This window comes from Mastomys coucha, unplaced genomic scaffold (genome assembly GCF_008632895.1).
Source record: "Mastomys coucha isolate ucsf_1 unplaced genomic scaffold, UCSF_Mcou_1 pScaffold13, whole genome shotgun sequence".
In the NCBI taxonomy this organism is placed as follows: Eukaryota; Metazoa; Chordata; class Mammalia; order Rodentia; family Muridae; genus Mastomys; species Mastomys coucha.
Window position 1 is genome coordinate 55558219 of NW_022196895.1, and position 14986 is coordinate 55573204.

Consider the following 14986-nt stretch of genomic DNA (forward strand, 5'->3'; position numbering starts at 1 on the left):
TGCTCTTAACTGCTGAGCCATTTCTCTGGGCCCAGATTTTATTTCAGATAAATTTCATGTTAATAGATTTTTAAAATCTGAAAAAGTTCCTTTTGGTGAGAAGAGAAGTCCATTTTTAGAAATAAATCAATCTCTCCTTTTTCATAAAATCTAGTCAGGGTCCTGATGGGCTTACCACACAGGCAGTAACTGCTCACAGGACTACTGTCAGATGCCACTTCACAGAATGTCACCCAGAAATTGCTGTTGTGGATTCATGAATTTAAAGAATAATGAACATTTTAACTTGTATCTCCAAATATCTAAAATATTTTAACATAAACCCCCAAGACATTGTGTATACTCAAGAAAGATGATGCGGTTTCAAAATACACCCAAGATGAATAGTTCTAAATCTTACCTAGGAAAGTAAATGAAAAGCTGACATGCTGACGTGTCATTGCATCAGCAAATCACATGTAACGTTCAGGTCATATGCCAGAATGCTTCTCAGGAGGGAAGAGAAAGCAGAATAGAAGAAGATGCCTATGGATTCCAGAGTTGCCAGGGCCTCTCTGCAACAACAGACTTGAAGGGCAAAGACATCAGATTTAGCCTAGTACTGAGCCACAGAGGTTGAAACCTCAGGAAGCCCACATAACCCCAGCAATGGCCCCAGCAGTATTTCTGGCCAAGAAGGACATTTCATGAAGATATAAAGGTAGACCAGGCAGCAAGACGAAGGTATAGTCCAAATTTCAACTAAGCCAGAGTACACTCTCTGGACCAATGGAAACTCAGTGTGCTCATACTTCCAAGCACAGAGGCTGCCACAGTCCAAATTGGGCAGTTAATTCCTGGATCTCAGCACAATGCTGAAAATAACTGCTAAATATAAATTTGAATGAGTTTCTGCTTCAGACACAAGAGTCCATCACTCTGATGGGCTTCACTTGTCATCTGCTCTATCTATGTTATGCTTGGCTGTGCATACCAAATACCCGGTGATTACCAGTATTTCAAACACACATCCGTTAATACAAAGCTTGAATCAAAGTAGAAAACAAGTCAATCACAACTAATTTTTCTCATTAATAGATCAGAGTTGTCATAGGAACATGTCGGCTATCCTCGATGCTCTGACTATAATAAAGAATTTTTCTTCCCCAGCATTTATCTTTCTCAAAGCAGAAAAAATTCTGCTTCAGAGACTAGGAGATGTCTCAGTTGGTAGAGTGCTTAGCAAGCAAACAGGAGGACTTGAGTATGATTTTTCTGTACCCATGTAAAAAGCAAGGAATAGCACTACATACCTGTAATCGCAACACTGGAGAATCAGAAGGAAGAGGATCCCTGGAAGTCTCCAAACAATTAGTCAGCTGGATCATGGAACCTCAGTGAGAGATGCTGACTCAAAGGTAAGAGTGCTGTAATTGAGGAATACACCCATACCAACCTCTGGCCTTTTCATGCACGTACACTCGCATGTGTACCCACTAGCATATGAAAACGCATCCAAAGAAATTAAATATATTGATTTGTTTTCAAAATTTCTTTAGATAAAAATATGGCATTAATGAGAATGGATACACACACACACACACACACACACACACACACACACATATATATATGTATATATACATATATATATATATATATATGGATGTATATAGTCATGACATCATCACCAAAACCATGCTATGTTTACTCTTTACTTAACCTATCTATCACTTTCAGAAGTATTTCTGTTTGTGTATGTTTATCTGAATTTCTCTGTGTGTGTAGCAAATCTTTTTTGGTGCCTGTTCTCAAGAACACATTAGATACTTATGCCTTAGAGCATCAATTACATGTTAATAGGCTGAATATAATCAAAATTTAAAAACAAAAATGTCAGACAAATGCTACGTCATTCTAAGTAACAATTAATTTACACTGATATAAACCCTTTATCCCCTATTGGCAGGCAATTCCCTGGCCATCCCAAGATGTATAGGACATATGGTGTGGGAACCAATGTCGAACACTGTAATCTAAGCTGAACTGAGCTAGACTCAATGTGTTTCAATGAGATGTTGAGCATCTTTAGTCCCTTTGGTGTTTCCTTTTAAGCAATGAGAAAACCTATATATTATATTTTATATAATATATAAGACAGCATAGAACAAGGTGGAGAAAAGTTTTTAAACTCTCTGCTTACTTCATTTAATGTACTATCTGAATGGAGAGAAAACTAAAGTAAATAATACTAATGACACATGGGCATTAATAGTAAAGGCTGCATAATGAAGAATCCAGATATGTAGTTGGGAAATCTGCTGAGGATTCATAGCAGAAGGAAAATATAAATAGGTGCCATGATGATGAGGCACTCATGTGGCCACAAAAGAATGCAGAGGTGGACAAAGTCAACCCGTCCCCAGGAAGAGAATAGAAACTAATTAAATGGACAGAAGACTTTAGAGGAAAGAGAGAGAAATAAATACTAAATAATAGAAAACTTAAGGAGGCAAATTTTCTTGAGGGGACTGAGTCATGGTGCTTACTAAGCATATTGAGTTTCTTGAAGGAAAGGTTTTTATTGCTGAAGGCTGATAGTCTTAAAAAGTAAGCAGAGAGTTGGATAAGGACACCATTCTCTATTTTTAGTATGCAAGATTGCAAGATTTTACATAATTCTGATTTTGCATGAACACCCTACAGATTAAATTTATTTATTGGCTATGCTCTAAAAATAAGATTTTAATTTATGAATAATTTATAAAGTTTCTAACATTGCAATTAATGTCTACTCATAGCTTACACAAGTTATCTAATACACTACTTTGGATTAAATCAAAATAAATTTGCCTGGAAAACCCTTAGCATGGAATATTCTAGAATATATTCCAAGAATAATCAGTTTCTCCAAGTTTTATATGACAACTTTAAGTTTAGAAAATTGCAAAAAATATATATACACACACATTTGGTTTGGTTTTCATATTTATATATTTTAATAAGTGATATATAATATATTTTCATAAATACATATATAAATTACATGCATTTATATAGACATAGGAAAATGCATATATGCATTTCATATGTATATATATTTTATAATATACAAATATCATACTTACCCTCCCAAGAGCAAATACTGAAGATTGAATGTACATTTTCCTTTCTACTAAGTCTTTTACTGATAGTTCATTTCTTTGTAAAATATTTTTTCTACTCTTATTTAGTTTAATAAAATGCTAAGAATATCGACCTACACATTCAAACAGTAGAAAACAATGCAAGGTTTCCATTTTTCCTTTCCAAGTTTGGCACACATGTCATAGCTTTCTCCATCAAGACTTCACCACCTAAAAATTAAATAATCTTTCCAAAGAGCACCACCAAATGCAAAAACCCTGGTTTCAGGGGGAGTTAAAAAAAGATAATGGGACAGCAAATTAAAAATTAGGAATCTAGAAATATACATATACACATGCATATGTGTGTGGGGGGATTTATGTGTGTGTGTGTATGTATGTGTGTGTTTGTGTGGTTTTTGTATTCATATATTTCATTAGAACATAGCACAATTTTTCCAAATTTAGAGAAAATAATACTCAAGTGGTTTCACAAAACAGTCTGAAAATCAAACAGATAAGACCAGAAAAGAATCTCCATACATCATATTGTAGTTCAAATACTAGGTATATGGAACACCATATCCAATAAAAACAGGCCCTTCATAATAACCGTGATTTCTAAACAGAATCTTAGGAACCACAAGATCTTGAAATAGAGTGTGTTACGTTCTAAAAGAAAGCTGGAAGCCATTCATAAATAATAAATGCCAGTATTTAATATAATAATTAAGTTATCACACCCAATAAAATAAAATATCATAATTAAAAGAGATAAAAGAAGACTAAAGAAATTCATGACCACTAAGGCAAATTCTACTGAAGACTCTTTTTTTTTTTCAGGGAAGAGCAAGAATGCAGTCCCCCACTACCACAAATTATGCAGTTGAATTTCCCGCATTTGAGGAAATCACAGGGGTCAGCACATCTGGAGTGCAATGGATAAACCTCGCCCTGGGAAAGCCGCCTTCATGATCATGGTGTCTCCCCTGCCAGGTAAGTATTACTGAAGACTCTTGAAGGAGTTCTTCAGATAGAATAAAACTTAGTCATATCCATGTGGCTACAGGAAAAAATAAACATGCCAGAATAGTAGTTATATAAATGAGGGATAAGAAATCACCAAACACTACACAATAAAATACATGACAGGAATTTATTTATACCTTTCAATATCAACTTTGATGACAAATTGTTTCAATTCTCCTATCAAAAGACAAGATTAGCAGACTAAATTTTAGACAGGAACCACCTTTTTGTAGCCTCTAAGGAGTACATTTCAGCATCAAACATAGAGACTGTCTGATAGTAAATGGATGGAGAAAATACTCCTATCAAATGGAACTAGGAAGTAACTAGGTCCCATAGCTATGCTCCCAGACAAACCTCAAACCATAACTGATGAGAAAAAAAAATAAAGTAGCTACTTCACACTAAATAAGGGAACGATTCATCCAGAGTACATTAGAATTTTAAATATATATGCACCATAAACAAATGCATCTACTTTCATAAAATGCACTCTACTAACCAAAAAGACACAACACAATAATGGGTATATTAGTACTGTGCTGCAAGATCCATAAGAAATAGAGAGAGAAAAATCTGAGTTAAGTGAAATGAAAATCAAAAGGATGCAAAACACATTTTACACATTATCCCAACCAGACACTGCAGAATACATACTTTTCTCAGCAGTCTACAGGTGTTCTCTAAAATCAACCATATAACTAGACACATCAAGTTTTAACAAACCAAGGAACATTGAAATAACTTCTTCTATACTATCTGAGAATAGAATGGAATGAAACTAAAAATCAACAAAAGAAACTAAAATACACATTTGTATATAGTGAGCAGTACCTTACTAATGATGAAGGGGTTGCTGAAAAAGATCAATAAGAAAATAAAAATTTCATAGAATCAAGTAAAAATGAAAACCCAACCTCTCAAACTTCTAGAATGCAATGAATAGGGCCTAAGAGGTAAGGTTAGAGCTGTAAGTGCCTACATTATAAAACCATGGAGCTCACAGATACATAACAATTCACCTTATGATCTTGATGAGCTAAGAAAAAGTCAAACATAAAATCAAAAGGCCGAAGAACTTAAGTTTAGGGCAAAAGTTAATGAAATATAAATTTTAAAAATAAGGTAGACCAAATTTTTAGCCAAGTAACTGAAGGAAGAGAAAAAAAGACCTACTGACAAAAATTAAGGATGAGAGGAAATTAGAACAATAGATATCAATGTCAGAAAACTATTAGAACATCCTGTAAATACATATATCATTAATATAAAATCTAAACAAAAGGATAAATATCTACATGCTTTTGATCAACCAAATTCAAACTAAGAATATATATATATATATATATATATACACATATATATAATGCATATGTAATGAGAATGAAGCATTAATGTGAATTCTTCCAACCACACAAAAAACATGCCCAGGAAATTAATACCAATGTTCAAGCTATACAAAAGAACCCGATGCTTCCAATTCTTCTTGTAAAACCATTATAACCCTAAATACAAAAACTGGGTAAAGACACAACCAAAAAGATAAGTATATACCATGAACATAGAAAAAACATTCTCAATAAAATAGTTATAAGCTAAGTTCTAGAACACATCAATAAATTATTCTTCATGACCAAGTTTGCTTCATTCCAGAGATGCTGGTATGGATTGATATGTATAAATTAAAACATGTAATGTATCACACAAATAAACCCCAAATCAAAAAGCATACAATCATATCAATAGATGCTGAGATACACTTGATAAAAATCCAACATTCCATCATGATAAAGTCCTTTAAGGGAGTAGGAATAAAAGGAATATATCTCAACAGAACATAGGAAACATATGCCAACCATTATATCAAATGGGAAAGACATTTCTACTAAAATCAGGAAAAGACAAGAGTTCCCCTTTCTCTACTCTTTTTACTACAGGATCCTGGAAATCTTGACTACAATGACAACATAAAGAGAAAGAAACAAAAGCATACAACTAGAAGAAGAAGAATTAAAATAGTCCCCCATATGACATGATAGGATTTTTATACATAAGGGACACTAAGGTCTCTACCAGGAAATTCTTCTTTAAAAACCTTGAGCAAGTGGAAAAAATTCAAAATTGACCCTCAAAATTAGTAGCCTTCCTGGGTACCAGTAACAAGCACACCAAGAAATAAGTCAGGAAAATAATCCTATTCATGATTGTCTCAAAAAGAGATGTGGAAAATTCCTAAGCAGGGAAGTAAAAGATAACTACAAGGAAATCTTTCTATTACCATGAAAAGGTGCCATGATCTCAGCAGCTCTTGTAAAGGAAGCTGTTTCATTGAGGCTGGCTTACAGTTTCAGAAGGTTCATCCATTTTACATCTGCATCAGCACGAAGAGAGAGTTCCTGGGTCTGGCTTGAGCATTTGAACATCAGTGACACACCTTCTCTAACAAGGGCTTTATCTCCCAATCCCTGTCAAGTGGCAACAGCTAATGACCAAACATTCAAATATATGAGTCTATGGGGCCCATTCTATTCAAACCATCACACAAACATTGAATAAGGAAACACTGAGAAGTGGAAAGATTCCCCATGTTCATGTATTAGAAGATTTAATATTGTAAGGATGGCTTTACTATTAAAAGCAATCTAAAGATTTGAGTTCAATCCCAACAAAATTCTAAGATCATTCTTCACAGAAATAAAAAAAGCTCAAAGTATATATAGAAACACAAAGACTCCCCAGATAACTAAAATAGTCCTGCTCAAAACAATACTAGAGGTATCACCATTCCTGATTTCAGATTATATTGACATCATAGTAACATGCTCAGCCAGGTTCTGCCACAAATCGACCAGTAAAGTAGAATAGAAAACCAATATAAAAACTCATATAGAAATAGCCACTTGATTTTTACAAATGCCAAAAATACACACTGGAATAAAGGTAACCTCTTCAACAAATAGTGGTAGGGAAACAACATCCATATATAAAATGAAGCAAAATTGTTATATATTACCATGCACAAAATCAACTCCAAATGGGTCAAAGCTCTTAAATGTAAGATCCCAAACTCCGCAACTATTAGAGAAAAATCTAAGCAAAACATTTCAAGACATTAGCAGAGGCCAAAATGTCCTGCATAGAACTTTAGTCTCTCAGGGAATTATGTCAGCAAGTGGGATGCCATGAAACTAAAGATCTTAAGCACAGAAAAGAAATCTGCTAATAAAGATAGAATGAATCAAGATATTTTCCAGCTACATATCTGACAGATTAATTGCCAAAACATACAAATAACTGAATAAAATAAACAGTAACAATCAAACAACAAATCATTAAGAGCTAATGAAATAGTCTCAAACTATGAAATAAAAATGGCGATTAAACGCACCAAAAAATACTCAAACTCACTAGGCCTTGGATTCCATCTCACTCCAACCAAAGTGAGACTTAGAGGCTCCTCACTTTGTCACTGCAACTCCTTCTGTGGGTATTTTGATCCCCCTTCCAGAGTGAAGGAAGGACAATCCAGAGATTGCCCTGCCTGGGGATCCTTCCCATATAAAATCACCAAACCCAGACACTATTGTGGATACCAGCAAGTGCTGGCTGACAGGATCCTGATATAGCTGTCTCCTGAGGCTCTGCCAGTGCCTGACTAATACAGAAGTGGAGGCTCACAGCCATCTATTGGACTGAGCACAGGGTCCCCAATGGAGGATCTAAAGAAAGGACCCAAGGAGCTCAAGAGGTTTGCAGCCCCATAGGAGGAACAATAATATGAACTAACTAGTACCCTCAGAGCTCCCAGGGACTAAACCACCAACCAAAGAGTACACATGGTGGGACTCCTGGCTCCAGCTGCATATGTAGCAGAGGATGGTCTAGTTGGTTATCAGAGGGAGGAGAAGCCCTTGGTCCTGTGAAGGCTGGATGCTCCAGGGCCAGGAAATAGGAGAGGGTGGGTTGGTGAGCAGGGGGGGAGGGGATAGGGGTTTTGCTCAGAGGGGAAACCAGGAAAAGGGAGAACATTTCAAATGTAAATAAAGAAAATATCTAATAAAAAAAAGGAGGCTCCTTAACAGCTAGAAGTAGATCTACCATATGACCCAGCTGTACTGGTCCTAGGTATTTGTGTAAAGGACTCCACATTAACATGTCAGTATGTGTTGGTCATAAAGAACAAAGTTATGTCATTTGCACAAAAAAAAATGTATACAAGTTTAGGTAATTATATTTGTCTCAGAAAGACTAATATTGTGTGTTTTCTTTCATACATCCCCAGATCTTAAATTAATGTATGTATATATGACCTGAAAGTAGAAGCAAGACTGTCTAGAGAACAAAGGGAACTAATGGGAGGTGGAAGGGTGAAAACAGAGAGTATGTGGGCACAAAGGGGCACGTGCACAGTAGACAAATACATATTTGTATAAAATGTCCTTATGGAACACAGCATAGTACACAATGATTAACCATTTCCAATGATTATATACAACAAAATACTCTTAAAATAATGGATAATTTTTCAAAACCATCAGTGAAATAGAAAGAACAAGATTTTGCAATATCTCCACTTTTTCATTCCATTAATGAATTTAAGGAACAAAAATATTGATCCAGTAGCTTTCTGGGGGAGGGACAAGATGTGAAAGGAAAGATCTAATTAAGTGCTCTGGATAAGGGCTTCTGGAAAGCTTATGCCCTGCCCTCCCTGTGCCTCTTGACTCTTACTTAGGAGTTTGGGTGCTTGTTCTCTGTATGGTGGAAATAATACGTTTGACAACTCCCTCCATGCTCAGTCATTAATTTATTTGTTCACCTTAGCTGCTAAGGTGAAAGCTAAGTCCCTTGATGCATTCATGGGCTCTTATACAATTATTTGAATTCAGCATTGATTAATATGCCATTAAAAACACATTCCTTTTTTTCTTGGCACTGCATATTATATCCTTTGAATTTTTCAGAACTTCTTAGTAATTTACACTGTTTGAAAATAATGTACAATGATATAGAAGGCAGAAATCACAACCAAATCTGATTTAACTCAATGTATCCCAAAGCACAATTTATTTTCTCACTAATAAGTGTTCAATAAGGAGGTGTCCTTATAGTGAAAGAATTTCTATCACAGCCTGTGTTCCAGGGCATAGAAAATGTTTTTGATATGTGTGTTTTTTTGCTCCTGTGGAAGAGACCTTGCCATGCGTAGTAATGACCGTGAAGCTCTGGAAATCCTCCAGTAGAAAAGTCAGAGAAAAAAAAATGTAATACTGAACCATTTGTTCTTAGGACACAACAGAGGGGAAAGTGGAATAGAGTTGATAAATGGCTTCCAAATGCTTAACGAGAACCCAGTGTTTTGTATTCTATAAATCAACCCATCTTTATATTCAGAGCTCCCACAGAAGGCTCTACTCACAGAGGGCTATTGTAAAGGTCAACTGTGAGTGTAAACACTGAGAATTTATGACAAACGTTTATGCTTTTTTCCCCCAGAGAAGCAATAATGGGGATAAGTCATTTTATCTCTGTATTTTGTCATGAGCATCACAAGGTAATATTGGCTCTCTTATATTTTTGGTTGTGAGCCTAGCCTTTAACGGCTGAGCCATCTCTCCAGCCCTATTGGCTCTCATATATGCATGCCCACGCTTGAGTTCGAGACAACAGTCAGTTGGGCAGCTTCTTATGCCCAGTGAGGGAAGAGAAAGAAGGACCTACACAAACAATGGTCTGCCTGTTTTGTCTCAAACAGAGAAAACTTCCTTTCATTTTTTAATTGGTCTTTCATTTTATAGGGACAGAAACCCATAACTGTCACAGGTCAAAGTCCAGACATGTTAAGTAGTAGGTTAAGTGCAAATTAGCCAGTGTTCAGCAGCTGAGGAAATATATCAGGCATCCATAATCCCTTCCAGGATGAAGAAATAAAGAGATGATGCAGAAAATGCTTATTGTATTGTTTGTATTGTACAATATTAGAGATTTTTATATTAATAAAGAGAGTAGATTCATAGATTTTTTTTATAAACACAATTGGCAACTTAAGTCTTCTATAAAAATCTTGAGTCTAATGACTAAAAGTTTGGCACACTTTCAGCCACTTCTCCATTTCTAAAAACAAATTATAGGAGGGTTTACCTAAACATACAACTGTTTGATTTTAAGTGTCATCAGTTTTTAAGTAGGAGATGTGAGTATGATTCTTAACACTGAAGAAAGTTGGAGACTGTTTTATTCTTTTTCTATTTTTTAATGGATCGTTTCTTTATTTAAAATTTCGAATGTTATCCCCTTTCCTGGTTACCTCCCCATAGAAACCCCCTATCTCATCCCCTATCCCCCTGCTTCTATGAGGGTGCTCTCCGACCCACCCACCCACTCCTGCCTCCATGCCCTGGCATTCCCCTACACTGGGTCATCGAGCCTTCACAGGGCCAAGGGCTTCCCCTCCCATTGATGCCACATAAATACTTTGAATTGCACTCATGTCTCGTGTTGATCACTGCTTGCTTGAATTCTATGCTTACCCACCTTTACAAAGGAAACACAAACAGGAAGAGAAACAGACACTGTTTCTATGTGAGCACTTGAATTATTTGCATTCAGAGCCTATAATAATGAAGTGATGACCGGGGTGTTTTATAACTACAAGAAACGGAAGTGGCTCATGAGAAATTAGAGCGCTGTGGCCTCAATTTCTCCCTAAACTCCACGCAATCAGAGCCATCTGGGATGGACGGGGGCGGGGGGGTTAAGTCTATTTTCAGAACGGACATGCAACATAAATGGTGTTAATTTAACACCAGTCTTCTAGATTGTCTAGACTGGTCAGCATGAATGGGGTGGACACCCACACCATGAGTCACTCTATGCCTGCACATCCAACGTATCCAAATCATCTATTTCAATGGCCCCTCTCTCCAGGTTTTCATCTGACTTTTGGATGTTTAGGTAGTTTACCTACAAATTATGCTAACAAAACTGTAGAGGGGAAAACGTTTTCTAGGCTTGAATGAACTTGAATAGATAGATGCACAGCATGACTGGCCATGCCGAAGCATGGCCTGAGACGGATGACTCTGCAGACAGTGGCATTCTAAGTTCAATATATCGGAAATCTCATCTGCAAGGGTGATTTGTTTTTGCAACGGGTGTAGAACCACCAAAGGAGCAAGAACAGTTTCTCTATGCTGCTCTGAGAACACCTCCAGTCGTACTGTAAAAATTGCAGTGCGAACTATGCCTCTTTCCCGAGATTTTACTTCTCATGTGTAGGCTGTGAGTGCTTCCAAAGTCAATGAAAAGTCACAGGGCTGTGGAGAAGCTGTTCTTGTGTTTGCTCTTGAGAATCACATCTTCCTTTCTGAAACTTCAAAGGAACGTGTGTCTTTAACGCGTGTCGCCATTGAATTTCAAGGACCAGGGATGTGAAGGGGAATTCTGTTCCTTCAGAGGCTCTCATGGCGGATCTGTTAGATGGGACAGGTACAGTGTGGCAGTTATTTGCCTATCCAGCAGGCCACACAGCCCAGAATTAGTTTCTGTGGACAGACAGTATCACAACTGACAGAAGAATAACACACACATACTGACTGGTTTTCAACTTGTCCAGACATTCAGTGATACAATCTCTCTCATTCCGTCCTAAATGACAAATTGGCATGGGGAAATGCATGGAAACACTAAAGACATTTATTTGAAATTATGGCAGGGGATTGAATTTGTGACACTGAGATAGGTAAATATTTCTACTTAACAGGTTTTGAAGAGATGTCAGATGGCATGGCTATGTGTGTTCTCTGTGGTGACGTTTAATGGCCTAAAGTGGTCCACAGACACTGGAGCTCACAACCAATGATGTATGCTTTCTTGCGACATTTCCTGTCAGTTTTTTATCTGATGCATAGGCATCAAGAAATTGGTTTCTTATTTAACAGAGCTCCTGTGTGATCATTTTATTTATTGAAGCAAGAACATCTTATGAACAATGGCTTTTATGAGAAAAGACAAGGAGTAATAATTTAATGCAATTATTTAAGAGTAGTACTAATGGGCTGGTGAGATGGCTCATTGGTTAAGAGCAGTGACTGCTCTTCCAAAGGTCCTGAGTTCAAATCCCAGCAACCACATGGTGGCTCATAACCATCCATAATGAGATCTGATGTCCTCTTCTGGTGCGTCTAAATACAGCTACAGTGTAGTTACATATAATAATAATTAAATCTTTTAAAAAAAGAGTAGTACTAATATAAAGAATCCATCTGCCTTTCAGTTAGGCATGCTATAGTGTGTGTCATTTCTTTAATTAGGCATCTAATTTGGACTTAATGGAAGCAATTTCAACTAACATATGTTAGAAAATGGTATTCCCCCTAAAAGGTTTTCTGATCCTACTTTATTGAAAAATAGTGGCAAATGGCTATCAGTAAAAAATGGAAAGCCAAAATTGTGTAAGGGATGCATCATTCTTAACCAAGCATCAAAAATAAACAATGCCCTTCTTTATAGCCAAAATGTTATTTGTGGAAGTATTATTAGCACATGAAATTTTATTACAGTTCTTTCTTATATTCTCCTTTGGATTTTTCAAAACAATCTTGTTAGAATTAAAAATGCCAAAAACTTTCAGAATTAAGTGCCTTAACATTTAAATATGAAATGCCCCCTCTCAATTCATAATTAACCTAAAATCAGATGTATTCATTTTCAGTGCTTCAAGTTTCTATGAGGTCATCCCCCATAGTCTTTTACAATAGTTTTGCTAAGTATTTTCCAAAACCTCATAATCTCTGTTCTTCATTCATAACACTGAAACCCTAACATCTCACACAAAATTCAATCATGCTCACACTAAAAGAAAAATAAATAAATAAAGTGGACTTTGTCAAGTTATTCTAAATAAAAGGCAAAAAATATGACTACTTCAATATAGCCACTACCCAAAGTTTTTTCATATTTTTCAAATACTTTACAAATATAGAAAAACAGTAACAGGTGGGAGAGACATTGGGGAAGAAATTGAACTGAAGGTCCACTGGTGGTAGACAGTAGAGTGCAGATGACCAGATAAGGTATATACACATCACTAACTCACACATACATTTTTATTTATTTTTGAGACTATATTTTAATTACAACAGTTCTCCCTTCCCAACCCCCCAACCTCCAAACCCTCCCATATAGCCCTCCACATTTACCTTCAAATGTGTGGCCTCGTTTTTTTTATCAACGTTTTGAGTATATGTATGTATTTGTATAGACACATATATTCCCAAATCTAAACTGTTGAATCCACAAAATATTACCTGTATTTTCAGGGCTGTTCTTTTGGCATTATACAACCAATTGACATTTTTGTCTCTGAGAAGGGCCACTTTTTCAACTCCTAGATTTGCTCAGTTGCCTATAGTTCTTTTTGTTAGGGTTGAGACATTAGGAAATGTTATCCCATGCAGTTTGACATGATCATTGGTGCCCTTGTTTAGCTCAAGTTTGAGCAGTCATGTTGGCAAGGTACTTAGTATTTGCAACGTCACTAACTAATCAGTAAATCAGTACTAGAGAGATCATGGTTATAGGAGATGAATCTACAGCCACTAATTTACTAAACTAGCATAATCCTAATAACAATCTATAAAAGTTTGTCCATATATCATCTCCACCCTTCCTCATGGACACTTTTTTTTGCAACAAAGAGACCATTACAGAAAGCCACAACCAATCAGTATGCAATCTACAAAATATTACCATACTTTTCTGATGGGACTGCATGCGTATAATCCCAGGACTAGGGTGTTAGAGGTGAGAGAAGCCAGAGTATAGATTCAGGCTTGAGTTCCAGACCAACCTGAGCTACATGAGATCTTGTCTTAAACAAAGACAACAAAATTAATCTCAGACGTTTTCAAGAGTATACTGCATTGAGATTATCAAAAACTATAAGTCTATATTTTGTGCAACAGGTGTCTTAGATTTATGCCTCCTGTGTAACTGAAATTTTTTGTTCTTTGACCCATATCTCCCCCAACTTACTACATGAACAGCCTTTGTCAATCACCTTTCTATTCTCAACTTGTGTCTTTATTTTCACACAAGGTTGGGGGCTATTCCATTGTGTTCATCCACTCAGCTGTTTTAAACATGATGTTTAAGACGGGTATATATTTCAAAGCATCACATTATAAAAAGTAAACTTATAAACTTTATAACAGTTTTAAGAAAACAAATGAAGGGGTGGGAGATAGCTCAGTTGCTAAAGCATTTGCTAAAACCTTGAGTTTAACCCTGGGAACCCAAGTAAAAAAGCTGGGCACAGAGATGCCTGCTTGTAATCCTAACATTGTGGAGACAGGATTGCCAGAGCCTCCTAGACAGCCAGGCCCGGATAATGGGCAAGCTTTGGGCTGTTAAGAAGATGGTCGATTTTCTCTCGGGTGAGATTCTGAGACTGGAGCAGCCAGCCCGGAGGCACCTTAGGCCAGAGACTCAGGCGGGATTCGCCATTTTCTCTCGGGTGAGTTTCTGAGACTGGAGCAGCCAGCCCGGAGGCGCCTTAGGCCAGAGACCCAGGCAGGATTTGCCATTTTCTCTCGGGTGAGTTTCTGAGACCTGAGCAGCCAGCCGGGAGCCATAAGCCCCAAGACTCCCAGGGGAGCCGCAGGGCGGCAGGGACACAATCCTCTCAGCTTCCCAGTGACAGGGGAGGTTCAGCGTCCTCCTCTCCCCTTTCCCTGCAAGTGGAGGGCCTGCCTCCAGAGAGCACATTAAGCCAGAGACCCGGGTGGGATCCGCCACTCTCTCTTGGGTGAGTTTCTGAGATCAGAATAGCTACCTTGGAGGAACAGGCCCCA

At 36.9% G+C, this 14986-nt stretch overlaps 1 non-coding gene and 1 pseudogene across 1 annotated transcript; one reads left to right on the forward strand and one right to left on the reverse strand.

Moving 5' to 3' along the window:
* Window positions 1-3944: 3944 nt before the first annotated feature.
* On the reverse strand, window positions 3945-4108 carry LOC116087925. The gene has a single exon (XR_004117700.1). It is a non-coding gene; the product is annotated as a U1 spliceosomal RNA (small nuclear RNA).
* Window positions 4043-14986, forward strand: part of LOC116087472 — a 123846-nt pseudogene continuing 112902 nt past the window's right edge.